Raw genomic sequence first — 22,914 nt, 5'->3', positions numbered from 1 at the left:
CGCATTGGGCTCTGGGCTTTCATCTTGAATCCCTGCTGTCAATAGATTATCTTCCCATTAACTTTTCAACAGGAAGGCCGAGCCTGGGGGGTCTTGCCAGTAGCCATGTACTCAAAAAAGAGTAATTTTGTCTTCCTCTGAGCCTTCAGAAGTGAGCAGAGAATAGGACAAGGATCTGTCCCAGTAGAATACTTGAAAAATAACACATATTCATAAAGAATGAGTATTCATCATGGAGCAGTCCTTTTCCTTAGTGGGGCTTTTTCACGTCCCTTGAATTGGAGGACTCACCTAATACAAAGGAGGTGATTTCTTGACCGTTAAGTAGCCTACAACCATTTCCTCCTCCTTCATTGTGAGCAGGAAGTTTTGGTGCAAAATTGGAAAGGAGGGTGGATAACATTTATGAATTTTTAAAAGGTGACAAGTGGAAGAATTTTTAACATTTAGAGTGAATAGAGAGCAATCTGATTAGCAGACAGGAAGCCGAGACTTAAGTCTTTCTTGTCTGATTACGTGATAACCTTAGTTCCCTTATACCTTTTCACCCAGTCTCTGCTCAACACTTAATCTTCTATGGCAAAGCTTTCCTGGAATTCAGGGTTTTTACTGCACCTAAACACAGCAGAACAAATCCCATTTATTACAATAAGGGGTTTAGCCCCAGACCTCATGGCTAGTTTAGAAACATCATGTAATATTTCTTTCTGAGAGGTAAACTGTATCAACACATTTAAAAACAAATTTAAGAACTTGTTTCTACCTGTAAATAATAGTTTCACCACTCATCACTATCACCACTATCAAAGAAAGACAGTAGTTGGATAAAAAAGGAGAAAAAAAGAGGAAGATAGTATTTGGTTATAATCTGAATTCCATAGGTTTCTGGTAGTTCACTTTGAAATTCCCCAAACTTCAAAAATTATCTTTGGCTTTTGAAATTATGAAAAAGGTTTCTACTTTTTTCTAAAATGCTTGTTTCCTCCATAAAACAAAAAACTGAAAAGTCCCAAAAAGGAACCGTTACTATCTCAGTTCTATAAAATAATCACCAAATATAATTCTTGAGAAGAAATGAGATTGCATCATGGAAATGTTGATTATTTAAGGAAGAAGCAAGAAATACTTGGTGAATTCTCATTAGTACAATTGAAAGTATGAAGAACACACTGAGCTTCCATATTTGGTGCTGGCCACTTGGGTTTAAAGTCTTGGCTTCATAAGCAAGTGCTACAACTTCTCAGGCTTTTGGGGTTCGCCGACGTCACGATTTCCTTCAGGCTGGGTGCTGCCTGTGCCACCGTGCCCCCCACCCAGTGTTTGAGAGGGGGTAGGGTACAGCCGTAGAGTCCCCCAGATACCTGATTTCAGAATATTTCTGCATTTTGCTTCATTTCTGGGCTCCACGGAGAGCTGGAAGCTCCCCAACTCTTTCTTGGGCTTGGCTTCCTGCTCACATGCTTTCTGGTCTCATGTCATTGTGCAGGAAGTAATAGTCCCACACGCACCATCCACGATGGCAAGATCTGTGTGTTGTTCGGTGCGAGTTTTTGAACGAGGACATTTTGGGCCTTCCAGCAACTCCTTAGGGAAAGTGGTTTGGAACCGGCCACTAGTTTCCGAGGCGAAGGGGGATAGGACAGAATGCACTTCTCCAACAAGATTAAAGCTACTTTTAGGAGACAATTAAAGGACAACTGCCTAAGGAAAATAAACTTTTGCCTCACACATCTATCTGAATGTATATATGTATGCAGTATAGAAAAATGCCTCCAATTCACAGTTTAAAAATATCAGTTACTGTTTCAGCATTTTACTCTGAATGGTGCTAGTGTTTGCCACTGAGGACTGTTAATTTTAGTGACATTTCTCTGCAGCAAAATCTGATGAGTTTATGAAGTTTGAGAGCCAGAAAATGCAGCTCAGTTTCTGAATAACTGAGAAAGCCAAGAGAGTTAAGTTCAGTCATCTACTTGCTTTATAGTGTGGATTTGTAAGTGCTAAGTGCAATAACACTGATTCAGAGAGAGAGAAGCCAAACCAAACCTTTAAAATATAGCCCTTAAACTATCAGGCTTAACTTCCTGCCATATTATCAGCAGGTGAAATTCTGGCACACACTCACAGTGATTTGTGAATGTTAACGTCAAATTAATGGGCATATGTGCCAACATTTTCTAGAATTTTAGAGCAGGAGGCCTATTGGAGGGCTTCCAGTCTTCTATTTTACCAACAGAGAAACTGAGACTCACATGAGCTCTCTCTCTCCCCCCTTCCCCCTCCCGCCCTGAACTCACACACATCCACACACACACACACACACCACATTTCTGAGTCTTGTGCTGAGTCATTGCTTACAGAGAGTATCATAGAACTTTTTAAAAAAAAAAAAAGAAAAAGAAAGGACAAAATGACCCAGAGCTGCACCAGCGGACCCCTGATCCATCCAAGTTTGTGTGGCCCAGCTTCAGGGCTGTGGACCAACAATTTGTCTTCACTTCAGGAACAATCCAGGGTCTCAGATTAAATATTTTTGGCCAAAACTTGAATAAACTGCCAAACAAACCAAGGATCACCAAATGACTCAGGTCTCAGTTGTACCGCGATGCTCCGTCATCGCATGGCAGTTGCCGGGGCCACGTTATGATGAGAGCATAAGATGCAGACGAAGGCTGAGGAGCAGCCCTCGTGCTGAGGAACAGTCTCAAGACCTGCCTGGAGAGATGAGGTGCTCACCATGCGGGCGGCAGTGACGGCCGCGGAGACGGCAGGACTCCGGGCTACGTCGTGTGGCGCGCGTTTTAAATGCTGTGGGACTTCTAGTGAGAGATGGATGAAAATTGGGATCGTCAGGAAATGGGACTTCCGCTGATCCCAGAGAGGTGCTTAGAATTTGACTATGCAGAGGGGAAAACGGTAGACTTTTCTAGATAAAGAAGAACAGCTTGGGGAAGGTCTCATGGGTGGGGCCCCAAGGAAGCCAGGCTGATGGGTCCTCCCCAGCATCTCCCAACGTGACAATGGACCGTGGAGCCCCCAATATTGACTTGCATTATTATCTACTGAACTGTTACTGAAATAAGTACTCAAAAAAACTAGGTATTAATTACTTGAATTATATTTATAGAACTATAAATCCACAGGAATATCATTATATTTATTCTATTGAAAATCTAAAATAAATGGCTAATTAAATATAAACAAAACCATAAACCAATAATATTCCACTTAATAATATTAATTTTATTTGCCAGATGACAATGCTGTTTTGCCGAACTAAAGAACTTCTTTCAACCGAGTATTCCTTTATGAAATTATAAAAAAAAGAACGTGTTTTAATACAAAATTTCTATTGTGCCTTTAGTACTATGCCCATTTATAATGAATTATCACACGTTGGCAGGTGTAACGGAGGAAAGGAGCCAGGCAAGACATCTTCTGGGGTCGAGATTATGGACCGAGAGCAGATGATGGCTCAGCCATCCTATCACCTTGCTCTGTTCTGGCAAACAAACCTCATACAGCCAGCAGGATGTCTCTGGCTCGTACGAGCATATGTGTACTAAGCAGTTCTTTCTTTAACAGCCTATAACAATTACATTATTACATGATTCTCCCATCCATTATCCTTTTAATGATGACAGGTCAAAGTCTCTATAAAATTAATGAAAACTCTAGTCTCAGTCCATGAAAATGTCTTCGGATTGTAGATTACCACTGCAAGGAAAGTTTTAGCTTTATTGCTGGCTAAAAAAAAAAAAATTAAAAAATCAACCCAAGTAATGATTGCCAATGTTTAGTTTGCATGGAATCCTCACGTTAACCCTGTGGGTTAGATGTTATTTTTAAAATCCATTTTTCAGAGGAGGATACTGAGGCACGGAGAAATGAAATAACTCATTCAAGGTCACATGGGCAGTGACCGCTGTTGCCTGGAATTCAAGCATCTAATTCTGCTGCTTTCTGTAGAAGATTCAGAATAATCACAGGGAGGAGGTTGTTATTTTAACATTAGGCTGTGCCAGCAGGACCACAGCCAGACAGATGCTTGTGGCCTCACATTCCGCGTAAACTTTTACTTCAGTAGGTCACGGAGGTGCCATGCTTAACTATAAATGTAAACATTCCTATCTCTTCCTGGAACATATAGGTGTCTGCGTGATGCGTATCATAGTTTATAATGTCAGAGATGTGGAAATAGAAAATATAAAAGTTCTCCTAGAACTCATCAACTCCCAAGAGAGAAGCCCAGAGAGCGGTGATCGCGAAGCCCGCTGGGCTGGGAGTGCCAGGTGACGGGGGTGACGTAAGAGGTGGAGGAGTCAAACTTCTGTTGGGAATGGAAAGAGCTGTGATAAGGACTAGTGGGAGGAAGAGGCCAGCTCCCAGGAGCCCCTGCCTCAGCAATCTCTCGGTAGGAGGGAAGCTTCTAGAACAGAGGAAAGAACCTGGAACTGCCCGCGTTTAACCTGAGTCACCAGGGTCAGTTCGGAGTGAGAAGAGATTCCATATCTATTGTGCTGAGGTCAATAATCTCCACCCATTACCTCTGAGAGCCCTCTGTGTAGACCAACACTCACTGTCCTCACCAGTGCAGAGGTCAGAACGCTCCAAATGAAATGCTTTCATATCTACACGGGCACAAGAAATATTTTTAAATGTAAAGGAAATTTTGAGTTATTAGTATTTGTCATTTTCCTAGTCTTATATTTCCTTATAAGACATATCTTATATTTCCTCTTCTATCTTGCGTATCATATCCATATTTATATGTAACATATATATGTTAAAAAGTGCTATTCACGGCAGCAGAGTTGCGTCATCAAATGCTTAATGCATTAAATTCCTTTTCAAGTATCTAAATTGATTTTAGTCACGTATATTTTCTGTCATAAGTGCAGAATAGAAGCAAATTGCAACTCATTGAATAATAGCTTGCACCAACTTTAGAAGACTTTATGATTTAGCATACAATTCCTTTAAAAGAGATCTCATAACCTAGAACAGGACATCACTCTTTAAACTTGAAGCCCTTTGCAAACGTTTAAAAAGAAACTCTTTTTTATTTATTGTTTTATAAAATCCAGTCAAAAAATAATATGAAACGAATCCAATGGAAAGTCTTTCTCTTGATGGAGAGTCAAATGGAAACTTCTACAGAAGGACCGAATTACCCACAGTGCTTTAGAGTCTCTTGCGAGTGTCATAAGAAAATCAGCCTAGGTGAAATTTGGAGACTCTTATTCCTAATAATGTCCTCCTTTGAAGCCGTGAAAGGATAAGAGAAATACCTGAGAAAAGGCAACTGTCGGCTCATTTGCTTTCCTCCATTGTAGGTGCCGACGGCCACCCACTATCATCTGAAGAAGGAGAATTTGGCAAATGACATGCAAGTTTTCCAAGACAGAGTAATTGCAGAAAATCTTCAAAGGTACTAATATCAAATATTTATCTCTTGATTAATTGAACCAAGGCACTAATTAAACCTGCGTGCTCCATGTCGCTTGAAGGGGGGAATATTTCATGGATGGGGAATTGTAAGAACTTAGAGGAGTTCAGAGTCCTGTTCTTTCCTGTGGTCTCATCCTTCTTGGTCGAGAGCAAAAAGGGTCCTTGAATGTGGTGGAGCCATTTTATGAAATTAGCGTTTGGTAATGATGGAAGAGCCATCTGAAAAATGGCATCTGGAGAATCATATAACTGTACTAACATGTCAGGAGCTGTTCAGCAAGCTTAGGAGAATTAGAAGGACAGTAAATGACAGGAGTGAAAACTGTACAGATGTCGCCTGGTTTGTTCCCAGCTTGCCTTCACAGTTTCTTGCCTTGGCCATATAAATATTAGTACCAAGATTGTTGTGGAGCCGGAGGGAATTACAGACTCCCCTCAGCAATACAACCATGGTTTCAAAAACATTCTTAGGGATGTTGAATCATGTAAGTTTACACCCCATGAGTCTTTTTTCAAATGTCAATATTGAAAGTTGTTTCCTTCCACTCTTCACCAAAACTAATGCGATGGAAACTGTTGGGTTCTTCCTGATTTCAAATTGCAGCTCTTCAAAATCTACTCTTTGTTTGATTCATTCTAAATTTCGTGTTGGCCCAGATTGGTTTGGGAAAAGTCTTCTAACCACCAAAAAGTTCATGAACCTCACACAACAAAACAAAACAACAAAAAAACCTTCAAACAAGTCTGGCCTGAATTTCAGATTTGTCTTTTGAGGCTTTATCCAATTTAATATAAATTAAAAATTTATTCTAATACTTATGAATTTAAACATTTTTTTCTTCATGCTACAAATGGCGAGTGAAAACGCTAACTGGGGTTAGCTCCTTGACAGGAAGCCATGATCATTGGCAGTTTTTCCATAATCCTTGGAGCTTTGTCTGCAGGTAGTCTAGAGTATCACCAGTAATGTATCCACAAGCTGGGCAGCCACAAGAGAAGACAAGGTGAAGTTTAAGTCTCCCTACTTCAAAAGTCTAAACAGGAGAGGGAAATATTCCAAAACAGAAACTTAAAAAGATAGTGGTTTAGAAATAAGTTCAATAAACAGTAGAACTCTGACTTCTGAAGAGTTCTTCATCTTCTGGGGTCAGTTTTCCAAACCTTTTCTTTGTGAACGTCTAGCCCAGTGCATCACTTTTTCTGTAGGAAAGGCAGAGGCTGGCCTTCTGTATCATACCATTCAAAATTAACTGTAGAAGAGGCTGAAAAACCCTTAATACTAGAGCTCGCCTTACATCTTCCCAAGAAGTCACTGAAGACCTGATTTTTCAAAGCCACCTGTCCTAGTTTCTCTTGTGTACGGAGAGGCCACTGTTCTGGGACGTCATGTTATTGACCACCTGGTCAGTAACTTTTCGTTTCACAGTTTTTCCCCTTTAATGGGTAATTTTACCACTTTAAGCATTATATCTTTTTCATTTCTCAGCATGTCCTTATTATGAGAAAATAAAAATGTATGTACTCTAATGTTAGATCAAGCTAGAATCACTTACTCGAATTTAACACACCTAACACTTATTTCTTAAAAATCTGTGAACCCCTCCATGAGAACAGGCTCCAGACTGCTTTTTCTGGCTTAGGACTAGAAAATTCAGCCTGACCAGCTGCCAACTTCAGAGATCTCTGCCCTCCTCATCTGTCATTTGAGTGGGATTAGAGAGGTAGCTGAGTCACTTCCCACCACCACATCTGTATTCGTAGATCCACGATCCCTCCCATCTGGTAAATTTTGTAGAAAGAAATTGGTCCTTTCAGCGTGCGCTCAGACAGCCAGGTTTATACAATAAGGACCGCTTTACTGGGACTTCGGGTTTCAAAATGCTGCCCTGTGTGTTTTTTGATTGCCTCTCTGCTCCTGTCATCTGGGTATAAAGTTCTTTCATTTAATATTTTTCCAGCTTTAAAAACTGCTTACCTGCAGTTCATTGAACTTGGCTTCACCTCCAAAATACATAACACGAAAAGCAGAACCAGGAGATGTTCTAAGCAAATCTCAGAAGCTGCCCAAGCATCTCCTGCCTGCTAGATTGACAGAAGATTCCCTCTTGTTCAAGGAGAGATAGGTTGTAATCACATATAAATAAGACGCCGAAAGGACAATTAAACTTCGTGGCTTGGGGGAGACGTAGAAGGTTCTTGTCAAAAATGTTCACACCTGCAGAACAGACTGCTGTTTTGTATGGAACCTAGTTTTCAGCTTGAAATACACCTGCCAAAATCTGAATGGCTGTTATTATACCTTCTGGACTCAAACACTGCCCTGTCAGATGAGGTTTGGTGCACGCAGATGGGATAACTTAGAACAGTGACTGTGTTGTTTGTAGGGAAATTAAGGCCTTTCCTAGTCCTTATTGATGCCTATTTGGGATGGAAATTTTTATTATAAGCCTACCTTAGCTGTGCCTCTCTGGCACTTTATTTTTTTATGTTACTTTAATTATTTAAGTTATACTCAATATGTTAATTTCGACTTCAGTGATTTAAAAGAAAATAGTCCGTAGACTATAATAGTAAATTACATCTTGTCAAGGAATCAGTTTCAGCTGTGGACCCTCAAAACGCTAAAGTTATCCTTGTCTTGGTATCCACTGAATATTTAAAGTTTAGTGCAGAATAAAAAGAGGCGAATTGGAGGTTCCGAGAAGCAGACGCTTACTCGTGATCACTCTTACCCTTCACGTTTTCTTTCTCAGAACCCTAAAGTTAGTTGAAATGTATTTGTTGTAAAAACAATAAATTAGCTACCCAATATGAGATTTTTTTTTAAGAGTTCAAAAAAACACGCATACTTAAGCCACGTCCACAAGCCTTTTCTCTATGAATATACGCTGTGTGAAATCATAGAAAATTGCTGCTCTTTGACTATTTTTGACCCACAAAAACACCAGTTTCATAGGTGCTACCTCATATTTTACATAATGGGAACCTTAGAGAATGTACAGTTTTATTAATATTTTTTTCACTTAATTTTATGGCAGGACAGTTTACAAGTTCTGCATTGTCTGTATAGTTCATAGTTTAAATTCATGCAAATGGATATGAGACGTATAAGTTGATGTGGCACATATAAGTTGATTTCACTTTTTTCCTGTAACAGATAACACTCAAAAAAAAAAAAATTAAAACCTGCACACAATCGATACCTTCCTTGACGCAGCCATCCTATTGGGTTACTGTCTAATGCCCGTGTTTAAACTAGCATCTCCTGCATCATCTTTCATCCCTCTGAAACTGAACGTTTCACATGAGAGTCGGCCACACAAATCTTAGTGATAAAGTAAGCATCACTGGACACAAGGATACTTACTACCTGCGTGCACGTATGAACGTAGTTAAATGGGTCTGTGTAGACAATACATCTGCAGAGCTAACCGGTCTGTGTTTAAAGAAAACACCAAGCTCCAATGGGAGGAGGAGCCCTGGGCTTGTCAGGCTGTGCCTCTCTCAGCTGGCACCTGTCCACTCTCATCTGACTGAGACCTGTCCCGCAGACGGCCCTCTCAGTATGCTTTGGCTGCTGACAGAATAGTGCTTTGTCTAGAGAGCGAGGAAGCAAACTCCAGGGATGTTGACCCACCCGAGGAAATCCCTTTGCTCTTGCCCTACTGATACATTCAGGCAGGAAGTTAAGAGGAAAATAGCTATTCCCCTGGAGAGTGGGAGGGAGGGAGCAGTTTAATTATGATGAGCATCGGGGTGGGGGGACCAGAGCATTCACAGTGAAGAGCAAGAAAAAAGAATGAGATGATGTCATTCTTTGCTGGGACAGTCAGTGAAATGAAATCAGGTCACACACATGGTCTTGTTCTGTGCCCAGATCTGTAAGTGTTACAAAGAGATTATTTTGTAGTAATGCTTTTGAGGAAGGGCCCAAAGACCCCACTCACATTAGGATTTCCCCCGAGACATCATCAGGACAGGCACAAAAGGCAGAATCACCCCACCCAATGTGAACGGCCTACACTGGTATACAGCATTTGTTTTAAGTTCGCTAAGCCACAGTTTAGTATACAAAAATTGTCCAGATTCTTACGACCCAATGACTTTCCAGAAGCAGAATGCCACTGCACAACTTGGTGTCAGGCCGGATGTTTCCAATCGGTGCCCTTTTTTGCAAGATAATTTCGAACGGCAATCTGAGGTGAAGAGGGAATGTGTTTCTAAGGAGAAAGTTGTCACTTCCTGAAAAAAATACTGTCTCGTATTATGTCAGGGCATTTTTAGGGCTGATTTTTTCTGCTTACAGAGAAAGCATTTGATCTGTGTTGATCTTGAGTTTCCAGAACCACCGATGGCAGATATATTCCATTTTAGGCTCCTTTTCTCTCAATGGCGTCCTCGTTTAACCTCATTTGTCTACTTAGATTTCACAAGAGGGCATCACAATTACAAATAGAGGTTAGATTTTCTAGGAAGTCATCCCTAGAATAATTAGGTGATAGGGTCAGTTCCTGTGATTAAGATTCTGTTGTTACTGCATTAATAGGGCTTAAAACAAGTAAGTCATTGACTGAAGGTTTTTTTTTTTTTTTAATTAGAATATTTTTGCTGTATGAGTATTTGTAATAGAACCGGAACACTGTAGGCTTTTTATATTGGCACCTGCTGTTCAGAGAATTTGCAAAACTCAGTGTTCAACTTTGAAAAACCACAGGTTTTCGGGTGCGTATATATTCGGGGGCAAGGTCCTTCTCTCTCTTGCAAACTACACAAACGTGTAGAAATAACACTGGATGACAGTGGGAACCCAGACTTGTTTCATGATTTCGTTCTCAAATGGCTAGGGAATTTCGCGTGGTACTCCAGGCTGAAGGGGAGTGGTGACTTATGTGTGACAAATGTCTTGAAAGCTGCAGTAGCTTGTGCCTATCAAAATGGGAAGAGGCACATTTTGAAGGATCCTTTTTGGGGGGCAGATTCTAACATTATTTCAGTGACTTCTGCCCCCCTTTATTTTTAAATGAAAGGCAGTTAGGCTTGCATGGCCTATGAGATAGAATAATTATTTCAAGATTTAAAAAGTAACCAAAATATTTTCAAACAAATGGTCGGCATCATCAGAAGTCCCCCAGTTTTCAAGACAATGTTTCATTTTCTTTGCTGTTTATTTTCTAGTTAGCCTTAAAAAGTAAATTGGATTTGCTTTTACTGAAAGAAATGTAAGTCTGTTGTCCATAGCCAATTGACAAGAGTATCTAAAATGCAGGTCTTACTTCAAGCAAATCCGTTATTTACAAAGCGAGTAAATCGGGCATGGCTTCTTACAATAGGATTCACTGTAAAATTAATTTCAAAATTATTTGCTTTTATAGTTTCGCCAAAAAAGATTTCATGTATTTTCTGCATTAAAATGTATTGATTACGTCAAGTAAGAAAGCCTCATCAGATTAAATTCATGCTACAGTATTCAAAGGAGTCTGGTCTAGTCAGACAGGATCGTTGGTGCATAGCAAGGCCCGGGGGCCTCGGGAGAAGGACTAGCAACCGTTCAGTGCTGTGAGGGATGCAGATGTTTGGAGTACCATCTCTGGGTGGTAATACGCCATAATATAACGTCAGAAAATTCTGTCATCCACAGAACACTGCACTGAGAGTTGGTTCCAATTTTAAGCATGTCGTCTACTGTGTAACTTTCTACAAAATTAGAATGTGCTTGTTCCATTTCCCTCACGGGGCTGTTGTAAACTTAGGATAAAGAATGTAAAAGTGCATTTGGAGGGAGCAGATGTGCGGAGCCACTCAAACACAACTTACTGCTCTTGTTGTAATGTTAAAAGGCTGAGGTATTGCAGGGTAATCATTAGTTCCCAGCATACTGTGCTATTCCCAGCACCTTATTTCCCTCTCATTATTTTTTTAGTTTTATGTCTCTGCCAGTAAACGGATCCCAATGTGTATTTTTGATTGGCACAAATTCAAAAATGTTTTGCAGAGGAGGAAGGCTATAGAATCACTCAGATTATAAGTATGTGTTCAGTGCCTTTTTAAGAAAAGCTTCAGAATGAAACATCCTTACTGGCTGAAGCATTAAGCCTAGAAGTGAAAAGAAATCAGCATGTACTGGATTATACACTTGTAGTCATTGGAATTGAGCTAAGGATGGACTCCAAATAATCTTTATGATTAGAAAAAAAGATGCATTACGGCCATGCCACCCTGAATATGCCCAATCTCATCTGATCTCAGAAGCTAAGCAAGGTTGGGCCCAGTTAGTACTTGGATGGGAGACCACCTAGGAATACCAGGTGCTGTAGGCATTTAAATATATATGTATAAGATTAATTCACCAGAGACGGGGCAATATTGCTTTAATATTTTGTCAATCATCTCCCGTCATGCACTAAAATGGATTGAAAAATTTCCATCATCTGCATCCCCCAGACAGAAGCCAGAGACAAAAATGGACATTTCTCTGCTCACTGTCAGTGCCCATCACAAGATTATCTTTCTCTTAGGGAACTCTTCAATTTTCTGTTTTTTTTTTTTTTTTCCACCCCCCCCCCCACCCCTCAAGCACCAGCTTAATAGAGGAATTTCTTTCAAATGTCAGATATAGTATCAGTTCAGTAGTTTGTAAGTACTGAGACATTGCTTCTGGCTGAAAGGAGAGGAATGTAATTTACGTTTCTCACGTGGAAGTCCATCTTCGTTTGAGCTACTTTCTCTCTGGTCATGGAAATGTTCACACAGAGTTCGTATGGCGTGACATGTGTACATGTATGAATAGGTGTTCCACAGGTGATCAGCTCCTCAATGTGACGGACAATAATCCTGACTGTCGAAACATCGATTTTTTTTTCTCCCCGACTCATGTAAGACCATGCATCTATCTTCTTGGCAATAATTAGACTGAACCATTAGCTTTCGTGGGCGTCTGAGAACGTACTTGGTGATGTATGTTACAGTTGGTATAAAAAGAGCCTCTCGTGCCTTGAGGAGCCTCTGGGAGAGGGTCAAGCACTGTCGCCAGCACAGGGGATACTGTCTTCTCGCGTGGAAAGCTCGCTCGCTCTCTTTTTTCCTAATTTATAGTGACATGAGAGAAGCGAAGCATGGTGGGTAGGATCACAGATTTGGGGTCCAGGCTGCCTGCGTCTGAGTCCCCACTATGCCATTCGTTAACCGTGCAACTTAAATTTCTTCACGCCTTGGTGTGCTCATCTGAGAAATGGGAGCCAGCGATACCGACTTCATTTACCTGTTTAGAGGAATAGACGATTTCAGACGTATAAAGGGCTCGGAACTTTTATGCATGCGGACTATTATTATCTACGGACATTTTAAAAATCCAGAAATGCAAAGAGTAATAAGTTTCCATAACATTTTTCTGCCTATAGTTCTGTACACACACACACACACACACACACACACACACACACACACACACACACACACACACACACACACACACACACACACACACAGAGTCAGTGTACCAGGCACCGCAGAGAAGCCAGTCACTGGTCACAGCTTCCACTCACATAGAAACTGGTGCTGGTCACAAGCTGGACCCATGCACGCGCTTCACAAATAGCCATGACAGCACCCTTCATCCACACACTTAAAATATACGTTTGTACACTTGTAACAGTTGTCGAGAGTCAGATGACATGATAAATGGAAAAAGTTGGGGGGGAGGGGTGTGTATTATCAGCATACACATGGAAAACTTTTTTCAAAGCACCTTTTAATTTTCGACAGTCCAGTTTCCCTTTCGTTTGGCCTTAGGTTTAGCCTTCTCCACAATCCAGCCATGACTTGGCAAACATCAACAAATAAAAACCAATAATCACTAAAATCCACGCCAAAGATTCTCTTTGTGGAGGCGCTGATGACTCAGTAGGTCAAGATTTTGATCCCTGGACGGGCTGGATATTTATTGTCTGGTCTAGACTTAGCTTCACGCTGGACACGGAGACCCGCAGAAGTGAGGAATGGGTTTGCCTCATGAAAACACGTTTTAAACCTTTCTTTGTAAATTGTATACACTTGATGATTTTTACAGTTGTCGCTATTTAAATGATGAAGTCATTTCAAAGCTCCAGGTTGACAACTATTAAACACCCTGCTTTTTTAGTTGTGCCATTATTAAAATGTCCCTTGTTGAAAGAAGAGAAAAAAATATCTTTAGAGAATGATGGATTAAAGCAGTCTCATGAAGAGAGTTTTCCTGTGTATTTTGGGGATTTTTCACTCAGTGGAGAACACTAATTCTGGCTTGTATTTTATACTTCTGAAAAAGACATTTTATATATAAAATTTAGAATTCTAATTGCATATCGAATGTTGACATGGAATCTTAAAGTACCACACTCGGGGTTTGGTTTTCCACTTCTCCATCTTTATTCGAAATATGTAGGCGCGCCAAGAGCTGGCAAGTACCTGCTGCACCAATTCAGAGTAGAAAAAGCCCCTCGTAAACACCATCAAGTACCCCCAGCATCTCCCGAGTGACAGTTAAAGGTGATCGTTAGCCTGACCCTAATGAACAGCAGTGCGGTAGCTGCCCATCGTGTAGAGAATCAGGAGCAAAGCTTTATGAGGCCGTCCGAGGACTGTCAGTATGAGACAAGCGTGGTACTATGAAAAGACAATGGAGATCTGCAGCAACTTCCTAGCATGTGGAACTGGGCGATCTGCGCAGCCTGCTGGGTCTCAGGTTACCTCCTGGCAAACCGTGGGTGACTGTGTTTAGCTCTTGGTGTGGTGAGAAACTCAAAGAGGAACACCAAGCCCGGGGCCATGCGGATAGCATCTCTTTAAGAAGCCCTCGTTCCTCTCCTCTTCTTAGCATGTAGCATTCCTCCTCTTCCTTCCCCACGCGTGACACCCCGCCACCCCTCCCACCCTGTCCCCACTGGCATCCCTGTGCCCCTTATACTCCGCTCCGGATGCTCATGCTCCCTCCAGCACACTCCTCACGCACCGGGCTCTGTGACTTACACAGGACGCAAATACGCCTTCCTCCTCTGTCTGGCTGAAGCTCAAATGCCACGGGTAACCTTTGGAAACGATCCGCCCACTCCCTCACGGCCAGAATTTGATTATGTCTTCTTTTGCGATCCTGCGGATTTTATACTTTCATTGCAGCTCGTGTTTATTGAACTCTCGTTTGTACCTGACTGGCATTTGCACATCTGTGCCTCACATTCAGTTGCGTGCTTTTCGAGACTGGAGTATCATCTTTCCGTTTCTTACTGCTTTTAGCACAGCACTTAGCTAGTTCAGTTCACAGTAAATGCTTGTTTCCAATTTAAAAAACTAAGTTGCAACTTCTGGTTTTAAAATACTGAGCTCTGTGACTTGCCAAAAGGATGGAGGCGTCCCTGCTTTGGTTCAGGCCGGTTCCCTGGTGGTAAATTTTAAAAACTGTTTATACATTTGTTTCTTTTATTTGCATGAGTATTTGAATACTTAGAAGGCCCCTGTGCAGATAAACCGAGAATTAAATATCCAGCAGGAGCCCTGTGGCCTGGCGTCTGTCTTGTAGAGTTTAGGGAGAGATACAGGAGCGCACATGGAACCTGCTATGAAAGGTGAGGACCCCGTAGGATAATGAACGAGTCTTCCCCCACGTCTCTTCGCCACACATCAACCCCTCTTAAAAGTAGCTCGTTACAAGGGATCGCTCTGAAAGACCGTAATCCTCTGACAGGGGCTCACTGCAGAGGCAACCGCGAGCCTGATGGTGCAGCCATTCCTGGCCGGCAAACAGCAAGGTGGAGACAGAAGAGAAGCCAGCTTTGGTGCTCGAAATGGGTAGATTTTGTGTGCAGGAACCACTCGGGGGGCCAGCTGAGCCCTCCTCTTGCGGCTTGGCCCTCCTGAGGTCTCTGCGGGATGTCCCATATCTGTTCAACGAATTCTTTCCACTATGTCTGGTCAGAGCTTGACTCTCTCCTGGCCACGCGAAGTGCCAGTCTTTCCTCCAGCCCCCGTGGGCTGGCCTTTACCCGGTAGTCGCCCTTGGCCCAACTCTGTGGAGTCTCCCCTCGCTCATCTGTAGCTTAATGTTCAGCCAGCGACTCAGGGGCTCCCATACAGACTTCTGGGCTCTTTCTCTTTGTCGCTCTCTCCTCTTACAATCTACCCCACAAATTCCACCTCACATCCCCAAGTCGCACTCTTTCCTCAGCTCTTCTTGGGTTCCCCTCTCTGTATGGTATTCCAGAAAGTGTCTCTAGTGGGACATACCTCACTTTCGTCCCTTCTCTCAGGGGTCATGGCCATGTCTGAGATAGTTGCTTCATATACTTTTGTTTTCTGGCTTTCATAGCGGGAAGACCAGCGTGGTACCAGTCACTCCATCTCGACTGAGAAGAGAGATCCACCACGCTTGTATTCCAACAGTATTTCTTTTTCTTTTCTCCCCACCAGTCAGTCAGACCTGTCAGGGCCGTGACAAGGCCTCCTTCAACTCTATTCCCAATGTCTAGCGTAAGAGTTTAGCACATGGCTGGCACAATGAATATTGTTGAGTGAAATGAATGAATGATTATTATGAAACTGATACACAACATGTAGGGTATCTAAATTTAATTGAGGCATCGATGTAAATATCTAAGTATTCTTGTAACATGCACTTTTTTTTTAAGCAACAGAGAAAAATTTCTTAAACAACTGAATTTATAAAAGCCAGAGAGCAGTGCTAGGGTAAACTAGCTCTATGTTAAGCTTACTTAACAGTCCTTACAGCTGTAACATGCCAGTATCCAGAAACAGAGATCACATGTTTCCAGGTACCTATAGGACAGTAATGACCAGTTATTCTAGAATTAAAAGTAGTAGTGGCTGTTTTTAGTGTTCAGTCCATGAAGTTGACAAATGCAGTATCTACCTTCAGAGATTTCTAAGTATACATCAGATTGTAAATTTTCAGGCAATAGTTTTATTTACCTTGGTCTTTTGAAGGGGCTATGATAGTTTTTCATTTTTCATTTAAAGAGCAAAATGCATTGAGTTGGTCTTTCAAAACCCTAGCTTTCATCTTATGATCAAAAAGTAGACTTCAAATTAAGAATTATGGTCGAACTGCTATAAACTGCACAGATTGGGTGGGAAAGAAGTCCTGCATTTTTATGTTAAAGATTTCACTTTGAAATCTTAATACAACACCTGAACAGTACATTGTATATAAGAAATGTCTATATTAAAAAGAATATAGGATTCATGTAAGTCTCTTAAAAAATCTATGATGCTTAAAATGTCTAGATATGGGTACATTCCCTAATTATGTAAAGGTTTCCTAAGATTCAGAAGTATTCCAGTCCTACACACACACGCACACGCACACACACATGCACACAAACACATCACATTACTGATAAATTTTTCCTACTCCATAGGTCAATTCAGGGTTCACACAATATTGTTATTATCAGAAATAGTCTTTTAATATTCAATCTCGTTTGATCCACAGCAGTCTTAAAATTCCTTTTTATTTCTTTTTAACCGTATTTCTCATTTCTGTCAATGAAAGGCAGCAGTTTTTTTCATTGAGAAACAGCCGTGAGTGAGACGTCAAATCTGCCAGTTCACTCTAGTTACCTTCGGCAAATCGCTTTTTCATCTTTGTTCTTCCATTACATGACCTACCAGATGGAAGTAATAATTTGATCCCCACATGAGAGTACAGGATCCCTGAAATTCTAATATAGGATAACAACAACAACAACAGAAACCCTGGTTTATTATTGAGAGAAATTTTTCAAAATAATGATTGTACTTTTTTAAAGCCTAAGTGAGGTGATGTTTAGAGAGCAGTGATTTAAGTTTGTGGTTCCAAAACTGTTAAAAATGAAAGTTTTTCTTTCACTTTGCTTTTCTCCAACATTTACCCCCCTTGGTTTACATTCCCAGTTAGGAACATAAAGGGAACTATTGCCAAAGCCTCAGGTTCCACCTGGTTTGGGGTTGAAACCACATGAAGCCACTGAATTTTTACATAGTTTCCATGTGAAATGATATAGCAGCTCGGGTTCTCTTTCGATGTCAGCCAGGTTTATAGGAAACTTGGCCAAGCTTTAGATGAACCTGCTCTGAGTTTTGATTTTATATCAGACCCACTTGCCTAGTTCGGTCTTTGAAAAACTCATATTCTAATGTCCCCAGAGTGTGTATGATCGTTACTGGAGGCTGAGGTACAGCGATGTCTTGTTTTAGTGTAAGATGGGGGAGAATTTCTCAGCTACTTGGAACTCATTCTAATTGGGAAACCAGACAGACTCAGCAATAGAGGCTCTAGTGTCAGGCATGATACTTTGGGGAAAGAATTTCTTTTGAAGTCTCAACAAAAGGGTTTTCAAGTAGTAAATAGCTTAGACAGACCCGATTAATTCACTTTTCCTTTGTTTCTTTACTTATGCATTCATTAATTCAGCAAATATTCACTGAGCACCTACCACATGACATGCGAAGCCCTGTTCTAAGATGTTCGGGATACAGCCAATGAGCACAATGTGTAGAGATCCGAACTTTTGTGGGCCTTACATTCCAGTAGCAGAAGATAAAACTAAGCATAATATGTAAGCTAAATGTATGTAGCATGTTAGAAAGTAGTATTAGTTCATGGTAAAATGAAAAAAAAAGTAGAGTGAGATTAGTGAAATTAGGTTGCAGTGTTAGAATGAACTCACAAGGAAAGTCTCGTTGAGATGGTAAGATTTGAACAAAGAAGAAGTAGCAACCAGAAAGTTTGAGGAAGAGCATTCCAGACAGAGAGAACCACTAGAGCAAAAGGCCCAACATGCAATTCCTACATATTAGAGGAACCACAGAAACGGAGCTGACAAACAGAAGAGTGGTAGAAAATGAGGTCAAACAAGTAAAAATAGGCCAGCACATGGCCTGTAGGCCATGAGAAGGACTTTGGCTATTTCTCTAGATGGAAATGAAGCCATCGCGGGATTTTATATAAAGGAATAGTGCATTTTGATTTATATTTTAAAAGACTCTCACTGTCTCTCCTGTTGAGAGTAGACTATAGATGGACAAAGGCTACCGGAAGAGAGGAGTGCTTTGCATTTGATGACAGCAGTAGAAGTAACAAAAATACTAGCTGTTTTTGAAGGTAGAGGCAACTGTCTCACCTGATTGGTTGAATGTTGCAGGGGGCGGGCAGGGAAGAGAAGAAAAGGAAAGTTTCAAGGATGCTTCAAAAGTTTTGGCCCAAGTAACGGAAAGCATAGAGTCACCATCTGCTGAGATTGCAAAGGCAGCAGTTAGAAGAGTTGCGGGGGGGAAGGTCAGTTCAGTTTTGGAAATTAGGTTTGAGGAGTCTAGACCTCCAGGTGGAGATATCATTGAGTCGGCAGTCGGACTGATCAGTCTAGATCTGGGAATTAAGGTTTGCATTTGGAAGCCATTAGCATGTTATCAACAAGATGTGTGAGTGGAGACAGAGAAAAGAAGTAAAGACCTTTGAAGTTCTCCAACATTATGAGGTCAAAGACCAGGAGAGGTCAGCAGAAGACCTTGAGGAAAAGCACAGTTAAGCAATGGGTGGAAAGGGGGTGAGGGAATTCTTGGTTTCCTGAAAGTTGAATGAAGACAGCGATTCAAGGAGGAGAGAGTGATCAGATGTGTCTGGCAAGTCCAGTATAATGAAGATTGAGAACTAATCACTGAATTTATCTCCCTGGTAGTCATTGGAGATGTGTATGAGAGCAACTTTGATGAAGGAGGAGGAGAGAAGGCCTGATTCTAGTAGGCACAGAGAGAATGAGAGAAGAGAAGCTTGGGAACATGACGGCTCTTCCGAGGGGTTTGCTGTAAGGGAAGCAAAGAAGCAGGGCAGTAGCTAATGAGAAAAGTTAAGTCAAGAATATTTGAAATAACAGCATGTTTGCGCACTGATGGGAATGATGTAATCTGGGCAGGAAAATTGATGATCTGAGCAAAGGAGAGGAGCATTGCTAGAGTATGGTTTTTCGAATAGGCGAGAAGAAATAGAACCTAGTACACAGGTGGGAGAATTGGCTTCAGACAGAGAGGACGTGGATAATCCACGTACCCAAATGGATGAGAAGGCAGAATATAGGGGAGCAGATGCTGGTAGGTGAACAGCCCGAGGGGTTGGGGGGAAGAAGCCTTTAGAAGTTCTCCAGTGGCTTCTGTTCTTTCATGAGCTGCGAACGAAGGTCATCTGCCAAGGGCGAAGGTCAAGGAGGAGTGCTGTGGGCGGGAGGAGGGAGGAGGTAATTGAACTAGGGAATAAAGCATAGGCACCTGGCAGCATTTCGGGCCTCCTCGAGATTCATGGCACTGAATGTAACATGAGATCATTCAGGGTGATGTATTTGCCCCCGGGCATGTTCAGCTGCACAGGTGCAGCTGCGGAGGAGGCAGGGAGTTGGATTTAAGTAGGGTTGTGGTGTGCCAAGCAAGGATGGCAAAGCGACAGAGGCGGAAGGGAGGTGAGAGCATTCTCAAAGGGCCGATTACGGTGACTACCTGTGGGTTCAATCCAGTAAGGAGGGGAGTGAGGACGTTAAGGGAATGAGGGCCACCGAGTGGTAGGGTGAAGGCCTGAGGAGCACTGCTGTGCCAGAGTCGTTGGGGCTGGCACGTGGAAAGGCCGGCAGTAACAACAGAGGGCAAGGCGCCCGGAATCGAGATGACAGGAAGGGCAGCAGTGACTCATACTGCTGAGAGCTGGGGATTGACCAGATCGGCCTAGAGAACAGAGGAAAGGGGCTCCAGGAAAGGCGGTCCAGGGTCCACAAAGGAAGAGGCTACGGTGCTGGGAAGCTCCCGTTCGTAAAGTTTGAAATCCATAAAAATTCAGACAGATTTAAAATCGAGGAATATCCTAGAATCGGTCGATAACTATGGAAGTGGTAGGCTATGTAATCTGATAACACGAGCCAATTTTTCTTCCTAAGGTGAGAAATAAGAAAGCACACAGGTTTTAGGAAGAAACTCGAGGGAGGAACAGAGAGAGGAAGACAGGCAGGCTGGCAGGCTTTAAGAAGGATTTTAACATAGCACGGATTCAATAGAAAGACCCCAAATTGCATTCAATTTTATAGAATTATATTACTCAAAGATAGTTACATGCACACACCTGGATAAATCATCGCATTTCATGTGAAGGAACATTTTGCCAAAATGAGACTCTTTCCCCTCTCCCTACCAGGAACTGTCAAGATGCCCAATAACCTGCTGCATCTGTTTTGTAGTGAAATAAATAAGAAAGTCCTTAGGAAAGTGTCAAACAATGGCATATAAGGAGGAATCCGATTGAAGTATAGGTGGTCCAGGCTTGCTTTATGGAGACCATAAACCAGATACCTTCCCTGAGAAACAGATCTGAAATCTCCGAAGGACAATGGATACTGCTGTATGTACAGTGGTGTCTTTACTACACCTTTTTATGGCTTTGCATCTTCTCCTTACTATGACAGAGAATCGTTCCGATGTGAATTTATTTTGATTAGGATGCCCATACAGACTTTAGGCCTGCAGAAGCGATTCACAGTATTTATCCCGGTGGCAGCTCAGAGAAGAGGATCAAGTGTTTATATTTTCATAGTTATGCTACGTTCCATTCTTGACGCCATAGGAATATTTGCAAACGATTTCCTGGAAGTCAGAAATGACACTTTGGCCAGATTCTGTATGAATCTGAGCCCACAGATACTCAGAAAGTGCTCTGTGGCACTAAGTCACTTGACTATTAATTCTGTTGTCAGTTCAGTTTTGCAGTGGAAATGAATCCTACTTCCTTTGGACTGAAATTGAGAAAGATGGCCAGGTAGGACTCCCCCAGAGTAATCATCCTTTTCGTGTTTACGAGTTCTCTCTTTGCCTGTGGTTAGCGATGGCAAGAATGACACCAGGTATATGTTCCATGCCATTGAGTTGGCTCCAACTCCTGGCGACCCTATGAATAATGACGTCCGTAATGTCTCCTCCTCCAGAGCCCTGCTCAGCTCCTGTAGGCTCACGCAATGGCTTCTTTATGGAGTCAGTCCCTCTCATATTTGGTCTTCCCCCTTTTCCTGCTGTCTTCTGTTTCTCCTAGCATTATTGTCTTTCCCAAAGAACCGTGCTTACTCATGACATGCCCAAATTAGGACAGCTTCAGTTTTATCATTTTTGCCTCCAGCGATACTTCAGGCTTAATTTGCTCTAGGACCCACTTGTGTGTCTTTGTGGCGGTCCAAGGTCTCCATAGAGCTCTCCTCCAACACCACCTTTCAAATGAATCATATTTTTTCCCCTATTGGCCTTCTTCGCTGTGCATCGTTGGCATCTGTACCTGGTAACTGGGAATATGAAGGTGTGGATGACCTTAGCCTGGGTCTCTAATGACACATCTTTGCTCTTGATAATCATTCCTAATTTTCCATCGCTGCCCTTCGGAGTCTCAACCTTCTTGTGATTTCTTGGCTACAAGCTCCATTCAAATTGACTCAACCAAGATAAGCAAAATCTTTGACAATTTTAATGTCTTGTTTCAAAAATCAGTAAACCAGAGAAAACCTTTCTCCTGCATTTTTCTAGGAAATCTGTGTATGCGTGGGGGCGGAGATATGCAAATGAAAAAGAACATTCGGTAGAGGATTTTTAATAAATTAGAATCTCATTGGTACTTTACTATAAATTGCAATAATATTATAAACTGCAGTAAACTTCCCAGGCAGCCGATACCATGTGATGTGGACCTGGTGGTCTTCGCCCGAAATGGCAATTGCCAGTCATTCATTCATTTAATAAACATCGATGCGTGCCTTCCACGTGCAGGATACTGTTCTGAGGTCAGTGACATTCCTGAGGCTGTAATGTCCTGTGTTACTTGCAAGCTCTGTTCTGAGGGGGCCGTCACACACATGTATCTCTTTGTCGATGTGACTACTAAAAACCGTGTATCTTTAAAGAGATAACAAATTTAGCATTTAGTACACATTTCTCAAAGCTCTTCGATGAATGATAACCCCAGCTCTATCGTTAGAATATATTTCAGAAGAAAGCGAATAATGAGAATGTGCCAGATCCTCCCCAGAACCATAAAGTTGATAAGTACAAATTGCTACATAAACCAAATGCCAGGTTTTTGCCCACCCATCCTTGCCAGCTGAGGGGTGCTTAAGACGGAGGCCGGAAGTGTTTCCCAGTAGCCTTCTCCCCAACCAGGTGTTTTGAGTATGATGAAATTCCTTCCCTCATGTGGCCGTATTAGAAGTGAAAATCATGTCCATCCTGAGAACTTGCCTTCCATGCTCGTTAAACATGAAGGACTTTCTCCCCGATGGCTCTGTTTCAGGGCAAAGGAGAATTTAAACTTGTGGGCTTTTGTTCCCAAAGATCAATCTGTCTTTTCTTAAAGTTTATTTTATTAGTCAGTTTGTGAAAATGATTGACCTTTGAAAAAATGTTTCTCTTTCAACATACTTGTTTCCT

At 41.8% G+C, this 22,914-nt stretch overlaps 1 protein-coding gene and 1 pseudogene across 4 annotated transcripts in view; both read left to right on the top strand.

The window, feature by feature from the left end:
* SULF1 (sulfatase 1) overlaps positions 1 to 22,914 on the top strand; it is a 137,378-nt gene that overhangs the window by 26,473 nt on the left and 87,991 nt on the right. For 3 of the 4 annotated variants that reach the window (XM_016152977.2, XM_036232801.1, XM_016152976.2), the window contains one exon: positions 5,337 to 5,431. The exons of the other annotated variant lie outside the window; for it this stretch is intronic. The gene's annotated coding sequence lies outside the window, so the exon portion shown is untranslated. The remainder of the gene's footprint in view (positions 1 to 5,336; positions 5,432 to 22,914) is intronic. 4 annotated transcript variants of the gene reach the window in all.
* Positions 11,650 to 11,768, top strand: LOC118612162 (annotated as a pseudogene).

Source organism: Rousettus aegyptiacus, unplaced genomic scaffold, assembly GCF_014176215.1.
Source record: "Rousettus aegyptiacus isolate mRouAeg1 unplaced genomic scaffold, mRouAeg1.p scaffold_m13_p_15, whole genome shotgun sequence".
Lineage (NCBI taxonomy): Eukaryota > Metazoa > Chordata > Mammalia > Chiroptera > Pteropodidae > Rousettus > Rousettus aegyptiacus.
Note: the sequence above shows the minus strand (reverse complement) of the source record. Positions and strands in the feature narration are given on the sequence as shown.